At 44.0% G+C, this 13,730-nt stretch overlaps 1 long non-coding RNA gene across 3 annotated transcripts; it reads left to right on the forward strand.

Moving 5' to 3' along the window:
- Nucleotides 1-3,773: 3,773 nt before the first annotated feature.
- On the forward strand, nt 3,774-12,217 carry LOC310678730. Of its 3 annotated transcripts, none has more exons than XR_014511903.1 (4): nt 3,774-3,889; nt 5,276-5,730; nt 7,426-7,508; nt 12,095-12,217. It is a non-coding gene; the product is annotated as an uncharacterized lncRNA (long non-coding RNA). The 3 variants fall into 3 exon arrangements; XR_014511904.1 differs by lacking the exon at nt 12,095-12,217 and adding an exon at nt 9,307-9,409; XR_014511905.1 differs by lacking the exon at nt 12,095-12,217 and adding an exon at nt 9,283-9,381.
- The last annotated feature ends 1,513 nt before the right edge of the window (nt 12,218-13,730 follow it).

Consider the following 13,730-nt stretch of genomic DNA (forward strand, 5'->3'; position numbering starts at 1 on the left):
GTGGCTCTAGTAATGGAACCCACCAGAGAAGGAGAAGAAGAAGAAGAAGAAGAAGAAGAAGAGGAAGAAGAGGAAGAAGAGGAGGAGTTTGGATTTGATATCCCGCTTTATCACTACCCAAAGGAGTCTCAAAGCGGCTAATATTCTCCTTTCCCTTCCTCCCCCACAACAAACACTCTGTGAGGTGAGTGGGGCTGAGAGACTTCAGAGAAGTGTGACTGGCCCAAGGTCACCCAGCAGCTGCATGTGGAGGAGCGGGGACGCGAACCCGGTTCTCCAGATTACAAATCTACCACTCTTAACCACTACACCACACTGGCTTGAATGCAACCCAGTCCCACTGACCTTATTTGTATAATACCCTGCTTGCATTAGACGGTGAATTCTCTTAAGGAGAGCATAAGCTCCACCACATATTGCCACTTTCCCATCACTGAGAGGGAACTTGTTCTACAAGCTCAGACATCTTGGCTCTGAGTAATCTTGAAAGAACGTGTCCTCCTTCGCACCCATCCATTCAGCAAGAGCAGAGCTTCAGTAACAACCAGGGACATGGAGTTTAAAGATGTGTAATGCAATTTTTGAATGCCAAGGCTGCAATGCTGTGCCAATCTACTCATGCATAAACCCAATGGGAGCGACTCCACCTTTAAATAACTCGTGGCAGCACTGCAAGCTACATTTCATTTAAAGTCACACCGGAGAAGACTTTGCCATCTCCTTCCAGCGTTTAAAATGCTGAGCCTTTAACAGCAAGCCTTTCAAGTGGGATTTTGTTCACAGTTTTTATCTGTCTCGGATTGAAATTGTATTTTTTACATGTGTTTATTGTTGCTGTTTTTATTGTTAAACCCCTTCAGGATATTTAATGCTAAGCGATTAAGAAGTTCAATCCTGCCCGTGATGGGACTTACGATGCGGTAACTACAGTGAAGTTTCTCCCACTAGGCAAATTAAGAGGAACACCTCTATCCTAGGACACTGAGGCCACATTCACACCATACATTTAAATCACTATGATGCCACTTTAAAAAGCCATGGCAAAGAACCCTGAGAACTGTAGTTTGTTTAGGGTGCTGAGAGTTGTTAGGAGGTCCACATTCCCCTACAGAGCCACAATCCACAGGGCGGTTTAACAGCCAGTCCCTTTTCCCAGGGAACTCTGGGAATTGTAGTTCCAGGATGGCTCCTCATAACGACCTTAACAAATTACACTTCCCAGGATTCTTTGAAGCTGTTTGAAGTGGTTTCATGGTGCCTTTCATGAATGTGGCTCTAGTAATGGAACCCACAGAAGAAGAAGAAGAAGAAGAAGAAGAAGAAGAAGAAGAAGAAGAGTTTGGATTTGATATCCGGCTTTATCACTACCCTAAGGAGTCTCAAAGAGGCTCACAATCTCCTTTCCCTTCTTCACCCACAACAAACACTCTGTGAGGTGAGTGGGGCTGAGAGACTTCAGAGAAGTGTGACTGGCCCAAGGTCAACCAGCAGCTGCATGCGAAGGAGCAGGGAATCGAACCCGGTTCACCAGATTACGAGTCCACTGCTCTTAACCACTACACCACACTGGCTCTCATGTGTTCCTGGGCTTAATCCTTAGTGGAGCCCCACGACCTGATGTAACAGCTAAATGATGCTAGGTGGGCCACTTAGACATCACCCGAAAAGAGGACAAAAGAGGGCAGAGATTTACAGGAAATGTGCAAATGTCCGTTTTTATGCACGAGAACATAAAATGAGCCCGTTGAATCAGGGCAAAGGCCCGTCTACTTCCACAGCAGCCAACCAGGCTTTTGCTCTCCCCTTCTTAGAAGAGTTTTTCATTTTTAAACTAGACCTGGACTGGAAGTATCTTCAAAGAGAGGAATCCCCATAAATAGAACGTGTCTTTAAAGTAAGACACATGACTTCCCCAGAGGTGGAACCAAGTGGAAACTGCTACCAGAACTCAAAATATATGTAAGGGAGAGTTGCTCAGCAAGTCCAACACAGGGTGCTTTCTAATGGGTCGTTCCCCCTCACCCAGTTTTAATGAATGTGTGTGTGTATGTGTTTTGTTGTTTTTGTAAAGACACCCTTGAGCTGCCTGCAGTGAGACAAGGCACCTAATAAATTTAATTAATTAACTAAGTCCTGCTGCATGCATTGTGGTAATGGTTTTCAGCGTAATCCGCCACACGTGTTAAGAGCTGGAGAAAATAGCTCCTTAGAACTCAGCATAAGGCAATTGGTGGAAATCACAGTTGTGTGTTGTTTGGACTGCTAGAAGCAAAATGATTGGCTTCTACTCAGGTAAGGATCAAACAGATACAGGGGCATGGTGACAGATAGATAGATACCAAAGTATCGCTCGTGGGGCCCCTCAATCCTCTGGAGAAGTTGGCCCATCAGCCAGATAGAGAGGCCTGGGAGGCAGCATTCATTCCCGGCCCTGAGGTTCTTCACCCTAGTCTACTGTTGTATCACTCATCTCCCCCAAAATGTGAAGGCTATGTCTCCTTACAAGGCTCTTGTCAGGCAACAAGGCTGGTCTTCCTCTGTATCATTAAAGGAGGACTGATGTATATTTGCTTCAATTGCTTTGGCTCTGGCAGAAAATTCTGTGATATCCCTGGGAAGAAGACCACTGTCCGGAAAGGCCCTTGAATTGTGCCTAGAAAGAAGACAATAGGGAGCCAGTGCAAACTTTGGAGCATTAGTATAACAGCTGTGGTGAAAGTAGATTACATGTTTTGCTGGCACCATGCTATTATCCCCAAACTCTATGCACATTCCATACCAGCCTGTCCCATTTTTGCAACCGTAACTGTCTCCTTGTGACTCACCCCCTCTGCAAAATTGTGTTCTGCCCTTTTCATGGGATGCTTTTTGTCTCCAAATAGATATCCCCATGGTCTCTCTCTTCTTTTTGTATATAATTTTTATTAAATGTTCTGTTTTACAATTTAAAGTACTCATTTTTACATCCTTAAATATCAACAAATTCCCATCTTCTTCTTCCATGGTCCATTTTACATATCATAAATCTCTGCATATTTTACAGAAACTATACCATTCAGTATTCCATTATTCCATCCATCATGACTTATTTACACTGTTTAATTTATCTTAATGCTGCCAGCGTTTTCAGCGGCACACAGTTATTTCCCATATATTCAATAAACATTTTCCAGTCTTCTCTAAATGTATGTTCTTCTTGTTCTCTTATTCTGTATGTTAAATCCACAAGCTGTGCATATTCTGTCAACTTAAGTTGCCACTCTTCTTTGGTTGGGACCTCGCTCGTTTTCCATTTTTGGGCTAACGAAACACAGGCCGCAGTAGTGGCATACATAAATATCCCCATGATCTCAATACACACAACTGGGTTCCCAGATTAATGCACATGTCTGGGTGATCTTCTCAGTTACAGATGACAGACAAGCTAGCAGGCAAGTACTTGATTGAGATGTAACTTACAGCTTGGTTCTCTTGTATTGGCACCACATGGTTTTCCTGCTGCGAGTGCTTCCCCCTTCACACACACACACACACACGCCTGATCAGCATCAGTGCAGAAGACAAGCCAAACAGGGAACTGCACAGGCATGAGAACTACACTTTTGCTGATTGAGCAAATAGTTTGTAACATCAGCAAAGGGAGCCCAGCCAACATTATCCTAAGAGCTGGCCTGTCCCCCAGATGAGAACAACAGTGGAAGTCTATCCAGATTACAATTATCCATAAATTCTAGAACCTGGTGATGTCAGGGGCTTGCAACACAACTGGCCCTAAGGGTCTGTCTGTCTGAGTTGCAGTGAACAGAAACCCACGCTTGCCTGGTGTTGGTTCACAGCTTGGCTTGCATCTCTCCTGTACGTGACTCTTAAAATTGCTGCTGAATTACAGGTAAGCTCTGATCTAGAGGAGTAATAATGAACTTGCCCTTGGCAGAAAACCGGTCAATAAGTATGTTTCTTTCTTCTTCTGGCCCACTGTTGGGGGACTTTGGGTTGCTTGCAAAAGCAGCAGTTCAAAGCAGAATACATGCCGAATGGATGGACTGGGAGAGATGAATGTATATCAGATACAGAGCTATCTCCTTTATCCATCTGTCATAGAGACTTTATCTGAGTTCCCTGCATTGCAGGGGTTTGGACTAGATGACCCTTGGGGTCCCTTCCAAGTCTACAGTTCTGTGATTCTATGATACTTCTGCCCAGGCTTTTGCTTGTTTTCTCCAGGTACCAAGCATTTTGGGGATGGGTGACTCGAAAACTACAAGTACATAGAACTACCTTTGAAGGTGACTCAGAAATTACAATGAATCCAGAATGTGGCAGCTAAAATGGTGACTGGGAGCAGCTGCCGAGACCATATAACACCAGTCCTAAAAGATCTACATTGGCTCCCAGTACATTTCTGAGCACAACCCAAAGTGTTGGGGCTGACCTTTAAAGCCCTAAATGGATTTGGCCCTGTATACCTGAAGGAGCGTCTCCACTCCCATCATTCAGCCTGGACATTGAGGTCCAGGTCTGAAGGCCTTCTGGTGGTTTCCTCACTGCGAGAAATGAAGTTACAGGGAACCAGCCTTCTCAGTAGTGGCACCTGCCCTGTGGAATGCCCTTCCGTCAGATGTCAAGGAGATAATCAACTATCTTACTTTTGGAAGACATCTGAAGGCAACCCTGTATTGGGACTTTTTAATGTTTCATGTTTTACTGTGGTTTTATAATTTGTTGGAAGCTACTCAGAGTGGCCAGGGCAACCCAGTCAGCTGGGTGCCATATTATTATTATTATTATTATTATTATTATTATTATTATTATTAGTGGAAGAGTCTTTTTCCAGCTATATGCTAGTCTTTTAACCCATAGTAAGAAACCTTGAAGAGCTGCGGCCAATCAGTGTAGACAAAACTGAGGTAGATGGACCAATGGTCTGATTGGGTATAAGGCAGCCCAACCACCACTTTCTGGGCACTGCCCAGGAGAAAGGAGCAGAAGCACTGCATAACAGTGCCATTAAGTTCAATGGGTCTACTTTGAGTAAAATGAAGTTGAATACCACCCCAAGATAAAAGAATAAAAAAATAATACAATATTGCCAATTAAGGAAAATAGGTAAAGCTGGTAAAATGATGAAGCTATCACCATGTGGAGATACGGATTGGAAGAAATTTTATTTTAAAATTGTTTTATTTTTTTGCTGAATATGAAAAGAGAAAATTAATGATAACATGCCCTGTGTTTTCTTTGCTGTAAATTACATTTTTCTATTTGTTTGCTGCAGGTTACTGTTGGAGCTGCAATTTATTGCAATTTTAGAAAAAGGGAAATACTGTAAAAGGGAAAATAATGCGTCCAGGATTGTGCTATTGTAAGCAACAACTTCCCAGCCGAGGGGGTTAAAGAGATGTCAAGTTCAAAAGAAGCATACTGAACTCTTCCCACTTTCGCTGTTTAACATAATGGTTCAGATTCTACTCTTGATGTGTCATCCCTCCCATGTGACAGGATATATGACTGTAAAGTTGGCAGGGATTTTGCTCTTTATGCTACGCTGTGCTCACAAGTGGCTGCAAGGAATGATAATCTGCTCATTGGCACATGTATTGAGCAACAGTCATAGCTGGAATGAAAGAGATTCCTTCATTTCCTGTGTCTGTATGATAAGAAACAGAAACTGCTCAAAGGCTGCCAGACCACCTTCCTTCTCCTGTCAGGACTTTTAAAGTACATATACCAGTAAGTGAAACATACATAGTACAATCTACTCAACACATGGGCTTCAGCAGGTAAGCGAGTTATAGCATTGCAGCCTTAAGCAGACAGCTTTAATGAAAGGAGTATGAAGGAAGGAAACAAAAAATGGGATGAGCACATGGACCATATCAAGAAAAGAAAGCCCATATCAAATACATTAGAAAGCAAAAGCTTCACATATAATTATGCAGTACACATAGACAAAATTTTATATTGTATTTACAAAAACTGAAAATGAACAATACAGTGGTACCTCTGGTTATGTACTTAATTCGTTCCGGAGGTCCGTTCTTAACCTGAAACTGTTCTTAGCCTGAAGCAACACTTTAGCTAATGGGGCCTCCCACTGCCGCCACACGATTTCTGTTCTCATCCTGAAGCAAAGTTCTTACCCTGAGGTAATATTTCTGGGTTAGTGGAGTCTGTAACCTGAAGCATATGTAACCTGAAGCGTATGTAACCCGAGGTACCACTGTAATGAGAAAATTACCTATCAGGATAAGAGCCTCAGAAACCAGACTCTTCCCAAATATTTTCCTGAGAGGGGAAGCTTTTACAGCAAAAGCGGCTAACTATGCAAATTAAAATCACATTAATTCCAATGGACTTGAAAGGATATTAATGTTGCAGAATCCCTTACAGCCAGGTTCGGTATTCTGTGGCTCTCCAGATGTAATCAGAAGTCAGCTCCTCTGGCCCCCAGCCAGCAAGGCCAAGGGTCTGGCATGATGGACTTTGTAGTCCAATGACTTCTGGAGGGCCGCGAAGTACCCATCCCAGCTATATAACTTCTAGACAGTTTTATCACTCCTCACTTCCTCTGACCTCAGGAGGGGGAATATCATTGATGTGTCGCTTTCTCTCCTTCGGGATCTTAGCAATATAGATTTACAAGCCCAAGGCATGAAAAGATAAGGCCACTTAATGATCACGCCTGTTAATCTTTCCCAAGGCTGTGCTGTGCTGACTTCAGACTCTGGCTTTTTGCAAAGGAGCTATTTGGATACAAATCTCAACAGAACCAAATCCTGATTGAACTCAGACTGCTTTCCCGTGCTGTACAATGGCAGTATTCGAGGGCTTAAAACAAAACAAAACAACAAAACAAAAACCCTCTTCATGATTAGGATTCGAGAGTTGGCATTGAATATGTGCAGGATAGTGTTATCAACGGCTACTGGTCATTATGGCCCCATGTTATCTGCAGCATCAGAGACAGCATGCTTCTGAATACCAGTTGTTGGGAATGACAAACTGGAATGTGTGGTTACCTCCATGTCCTTCTGGTGAGATTTCCAGAGGTATCTGGTCAGCCAGTGTAGAAAACAGGAGGCTGGACTACCCAGGCCAGCCTAGTAGCTGGAGGCATGGCGTGGCTGTGCCTTTCTCCTGACCTCCATCCAGCAGAGTCACTACAGCATACAGAGAGTGGATGTGGTGTTGGAAAGATTGGTGCAGTGCTAACACGGCAGCAAGAGCACCAGATTGGCTCCACCAGCGTGTTTGCACCGTGCCAGCCCCTCTCTCTCCATCTCAGTATACTGCCGTGATGGAGTAGGTCGAAGGTCAGGTGAGTGGCACATACAACAACACCCTCTACTGGGTCAGCCCATGCCAACCTGCTGCCTTCAAATGTTTGAACGAAGGCTGACATAGGCCTTTCATCTGATTCTGCAGGGTCTTACAGCATACTGATGAATCTGTTAAGGAAATAATACTTGCCTTAGCATAGGGCAAGAGAAGCACTCAAGTCAATACAGGTATGTGTGCTGCGCTTTTTTATTGTTGTTGTGTGAATTCTTTTGGGAAAGCATGATCAAACTCTACGTGCAAATAACTAAAAATATATTTTTGGAAATGGGTTAGATGCTGCAAGCTGAATTCCCAGCAGTCTTTCTTGAAACAAAATTGCCACAGAGGTCACTTCCAGTTCAGCCTAGGGCCATTTTAGCTCATGTTGATAAGTAGAACCCCAGGGTTACAAAACTATAGTTGCAGGCCCTCCTCAACCAAACCGGGGGTCTTCCAGAGGTTTTGGGCTACATCTCCCCTCATTCCTGACTTTCGACATTGCTCACTGGGGCCAATAAATGCAGTGGGCCAAAGCGTTGAGATTGGCACCAGGTTGACAAAGGTCATTCTACACATTCCCTTGCCCAAAGTCCTCCGGTGTTTGTCAATCTTGAGGGAATGTAGTCTGAGCACATTTTCTGCTAGTGCCTGTCCTGTCTCCAACAGCAAAGAGGCTTTCTGGCAATCACTGACTCATTCTGTTCAAACACACCAAATTGGCATTTGTAGCTAAAGGCAGAATGATGAAACCAGATCTCTCTCTTTTTTTCTCTTTTTCTTTTTAAGAAAGTGACTTTCCTGTTCAGCTGCTGTGTAGGTTTGACCCAAGGCAGTAGCAGTATGTTTAATTTGATAGTAGACAAAACTCGTTTGTTCGTACTTAGAATCATGCACTGAAACATAATATATAGGAGAGGGAAAGGTAAGCAGGGGGAGTCCTGTTTCCTGGATGGGGAATATTTTTCAGTCTGGGGTTGAATTTCCCAGTGGAAAATATTCATACTAGCAGGTGAGGCAAAGGATGCTGCTCTAACCATTGTACAGGCCACACTGCAGTCATGCAAAAGGACAGAGGCTTCCAGCGGTGGGTGGTGCCCACTGGGACAGGTAGGGCAGAAAGAAGGGAGAGCAAATGTAGGTGGCACAGGAGCCAATGACAGGCAAAGCCATCTAATTCTAGATCTGTTCCCATCCACCTCCCTGCTGAGTTCAAGAGGACAAGGCTGTGACTAAGTAGGAGGGGGAAGCTGATCACTCTGGGAAGATTGCATTTCTCAGAGCTCCCTATGCACACTACCTTAAACTGTGTTTCATGTGTCTGTCATGAGAACCCACAATGGGGCATTTCAGGGTGGGATGGACAGGGACCCAGTGGATCCCAAACAAGTGTATTCCCCAGAAAGAGGCCCAGTCAGGCCCCTGTGGTGCACAAGACTGGAGCTGGGTTTTTTTTTTCAGAATAAGAGAGAGGAAGGGAAAGGAGGAGGAGAACTAGTTTCTGCTCCTGCCACTAATGCAGCAATGCAATAAAATACATATAAGCGGAGCTAGGAGAAGGGGGAGACGACAGCAGCAACAGGAAGAGGAAAAGAAGAGTTGGGGGTGGCTCCTGCTGCTTGCCTCAGGCCGCCTATACCTCTGCGCCGGCCCTGCACACAACTCAGAGAAAGATGTAACATTTAAAATGTGGGGTAGCTTTCTGTCAGGCACAACTGTTGAAAACCACTTCCTTTTCTTTATGACTGAAACCATGGGCCTTTAAAACAATTATAACTTGATTTATACTCAGTGGGGCCTCAAGAAGCTGGGGGGGTGGGGGGGAATCATTTGTACATTGGCAATTGGAGTGTGTGGGTTGTTAAGGGAGGGGCAGTACCTCTCATGCTCCTTCTAGGGTAGTTTGTCTCTCTACCCATCTGGCTCTAGTCTGCATATTGTGTCATGATTGTGTTATGTGATCAGATTGTACTGTGGACAAACCTACAGGGAGATTATATCACACCTTTCGCAACATACATACGACCTGTCTGATTGCAACCCATTGACCTGAGTGTGAAGAAGTTCCCAGCTCTCCTGCAGATTAGACCAGCGGTAATATTTCTTCTTTGTCACCACGCCTCAGTTCAACCCCAGAACTTGAATGAGGGCAACTCCAAGATTTGAAAGTTTGAGGGCACAACTACCAGCTAACTCCCCATTCAGTGCTGGATGAATTCAGTCAGTTTTTCCTTTGCCAGTACTGTAAAAGTGTGTCACAAGCAATCTGGCATATGAGGGGAGAAATAGTTGGTGGTCAAAAGCATACAGTCAAACCCCAGGTTCCAAACTAAGAAGCTTTAGTCTCATTAGGCATAAGGCATGAGGAAGAAATCTCCAGCAGAGGATACGACCCAGAAGACAAGACCTGGATCACTCAGCTTAAATGACAAGAGAAAGTATTTAGGCTAAACATTAAGGCTAATGTCCTCAGGATACTAGCTGTTGGACAGTGGAAGAGACTGTGTTGGAAGTTGGTGGGTTCTCTAGCTACTGTTAGAGGTTTGCCACAGACTATCAAAGAACGTTAGTTGCCATTCACCGGGCCCCATTGGCCTTCTCCTGTCCTAACCCTAATCTTATAGTTACTATGAAAAGGTTTTCTGGAAGAGAGAAAGCTTGAAAACCACTATTCTAAACTCTGAGTTTGTCTGTAAACAAATTTATGGGCTACCTTCTTGGGCACCACCTGCGCAAGGTCAATGATGGTGATTTTATTAGTCACTTGACACATAAGTCTTACCTATTACATAAAACACATATTCCAATTAAAAATTCAGAGAAAGTGATAGATCACTTGGAAGAAAGTTCATTTTGGCAATATGTAATGTTTACTGAGGCCCCAAAATAGGATGAGCAGTACATAGTCTACTGTACTTACACTGCTACACCATCAGTGGTAGGTTTGAACATTTACCTTACTAACTTTTGTAGGAAACTCAAACAGGTTTTTATCTTTGCAGTTCAGTTTAGTTGAGTTTTAGTTGAGATTCCAACATTGCAGGAAGGTTGGACGAGGTGACCTGTCCAGCTCTACAATTCTATGATTCTATGCCTTACCTCACATTGGTTATCCCTTAGAATTATAATAGTCTATGGTTTGTTAAATGCATTAGTCAGAGGAGGAGGGCATCCTATCTCGTTGAGCAACGTGAAGAGTCCTTTTCAGCTGACAAGGTCAAAGTCCTTCATCAGGTCTATGAAGGTGATGCTCTCAGTATTTCTCCTGCACTGGAACAGTGAGAAAATCATGTCAACTGTTAACCTTTCAGCTCGAAAGCCACATTGTGACTTGGGATAGACCCTGTCAGCAAGTAACTGTAATCCCACAGTACTCAGAAGGGAGATTCCACCATGGTAGTTGTTACAATCACCTTTGTCCTTATAGCTCAACAACTCTTGCTCCCTAAAAAACATTCTCAACAACTCTGGTCTATCCTCTAATGACCAATGTGTAGATCACTGCCAGTTTTTTAAATAGTGTGAGCAGATCCCAATCTCTTGGGAGTTGGACGTGCCTGTTATAAGGGGTCACAATGCTGGAGTCACACATAACTTGTGGCACGAATCCTTTCCCCCAACACTGCAAGAGGAGGCCATGGCGGTGTGTCATGAGGGATTGAGTCTGGCTTTTAGCACTTCTGTTGGGATTCCACCCTGTCCTGCAGCTGTCCCATGTCCCTGGGAGTTGATGATGTTCTTCAGCTTGTCAAGGGAGGGAGGGACACCCAGCTCTTCCAAACATCTGGATGCTGTCAGTTGCTGTGTTGGATACCATGTTTCATCATGAATACAGTTCTTGGTAGTGCTCTGCCCTTTGCTGCTTAATAATAATACAGTGGTACCTTGGGTTAAGTACTTAATTCGTTCCGGAGGTCTGTTCTTAACCTGAAACTGTTCTTAACCTGAAGCACCACTTTAGCTAATGGGGCCTCCTGCTGCTGCCACCCTGCCGGAGCCCGATTTCTGTTCTTATCCTGAAGCAAAGTTCTTAACCTGAAGCACTATTTCTGGGTTAGCGGAGTCTGTAACCTGAAGCGTATGTAACCTGAGGTACCACTGTACTAATACTAATACTTGAATTTGTATTGTTTATATTTATTTCTTCATTTGATTGCAAAGGTAATCCAACTACTCTGAACTTAGCATCTCAATGGGAATCATCTGATGAGCTTGTTCCAGCCCTGAAGAATGCACAATTATTTTATAGAGTATGCAGGATACAGCTGCCTTGCACGGAAGGGAGGAGTCAGCTATTTCCATTGTAGCAACAAAGCATGCAGGTTTTCCCAGTAGGAACCTGTCCATGAGTTCTGCTTCCATGGGCTTTACTGCTTTACAGATCAGGTCCTTTGAGACGGAGGAGGAGAGAGAAATGAAACATTCATTTTTTTATTTTTTATTATTATTTAGGGATAATAAAAAAAAATAGAGGAAGCAAGCAAGTGCTGGGTAAAAATAAAATAAAAACAAAATTGGCTGCATGGTAAACGATTGTTCTTCTGGGGATATACTGTATTAGCTCATTCAGAACCGAAGCCATTTTATTTCCAGGTGTCTTGAAACTCAGTACAAAACATACTGAGACTATCATAATAAAACATGATTGGAGCTGAACTGTTGCACACAACACAGGCATTAATAATGCTTTTTATATGAGCGCCTGGCCTATGTTATACATAATTTATTTTTAATTCTTAGGTGCTTAATGTGCTTCATTTTTTTCCCTCTACATCAGCAGTTGGCAGCAGCTGTAATGTGAGAAAACGTCTGAATGTTCATCGCTCTTAGACTCAACATTTATGATTGCTTAAGGGCTTTGTGTCTCTGACAGCAACAAATAAAGTTCGCTTGCACACAACTCTGGGAAAGTCACTAAAAGATAACACGACCAGAGAGAAAATCCTAAGCATCTGAAATAAATACAAGCTAAGCATTTCCCCCCTAAATGTGTTATCTCGGCCTGAAAATTTACTGCTGGCAACAGGGATTTCTGGAGTCTATTAAAGGAAAATGCTATATATTTATGTTGCACAAATCACAGCTGCACATATAAAAGCAGCCAGTTTTCTTTTAAGCAGGGATTCCAAAAGGCAGGGACCCACAGCCCATATTCATGTAAGTAATAACACTCGTTTGATAGAATGAGGGTACCTGCAGGGACACACGTCTGAGAAATGAAATCAAAGGGCGGACATCTTCAAACATCACTCCTTCTTAGGAAAGCAGCTATCATAGTGGTTTCTTTTTCCTTTCAAAATATGTTTTGTTTTAATCGCCTACTAGTGATCTGGCTGCTATCCATAGCAGTAATAGCCACGGTGATCTCAGATTTAATATTCTTAACTACTTGGAGCCAGCATAGTCCCGTCAGCTAGAGAAACCATGGAGCTGGGTTTATTCCCACCTTAGCTATTCACGGCCTTGGACAAATCACTCTTCTCTTATAGTCAATATGGTGCCATCCTGATATGAACTTCAACTCCCAACAAGACCAGCATGGCCAATAGTCAGGGATGTTAGGAGTTGTCGTTTGCAACATCTGGAGAGCATCACATTGGCTACCCCTGTCTTCGCCTAAGGCAGGGGTGGGGAACATGTGGTCCTCCAAATATTGCTGGACTCCAAGTCCCATTGGCCCCAGACAGCAGAAACAAGGATTAAGGGATGGTGGGAGTTTGTATTCCAGGAAATCTGGGAGACCACAGAATCCCTACCCCTGGCCTTAGGGGATATCTTCACAACAGGGATGCCCCATCCCATTTTGCCACCTGAGGCCAAAGCCTCTCATATACCAGGGTTGTGTGGCTTCACCTGCAGCTTCTGGGTTATGGTGAGATCTTGTGAGAAGTCTGTGAGATTTCACTGGAACCAAGAAGCCACAGTCACTGCTCCTTGCTTCTCTGGTGGTGTCAGCTGGAGTGTGTGCCCACCCCCAGGGAGAAGTGAGAAGTGATGGCAGTGTTAAGATCTCATGGGAGCTCAAGATCTCGCGAGATCTCACCAGGTTCTTCTTCTCACTTCTGCCGCAGGTTCTTCTTCTCACTTCTCTGGCAGCAGTGGCAGGGGTGGAGAAGCAGCCCATGGGGTGGGGGTGGGGTGTTGCCTCTTGAGATTCCGCCACCTGAGGTGGCTGCCTCAGTCTGCCTCATGTTCACAAGTTGCTTCACACGCTGAAGTAACTGCCGTTCCTGCTTCCTGGGAATGGGGTGCAGCCTTGTGCTCATCTCAAAAAGGAATTGGACCTTTCCAGTGCTGGAAAGTCACTTCTTGGATCTACATCACAGATTCTATTTGCACAAAGCTTCCTCCACAGTCGTCCACCTCATTTCCCCACCCTCCTTGCCTTGTACCTTTCCACAAGGAGAAAAATA

Source organism: Podarcis tiliguerta (assembly GCF_965153285.1).
Source record: "Podarcis tiliguerta genome assembly, chromosome: 5".
Lineage (NCBI taxonomy): Eukaryota > Metazoa > Chordata > Lepidosauria > Squamata > Lacertidae > Podarcis > Podarcis tiliguerta.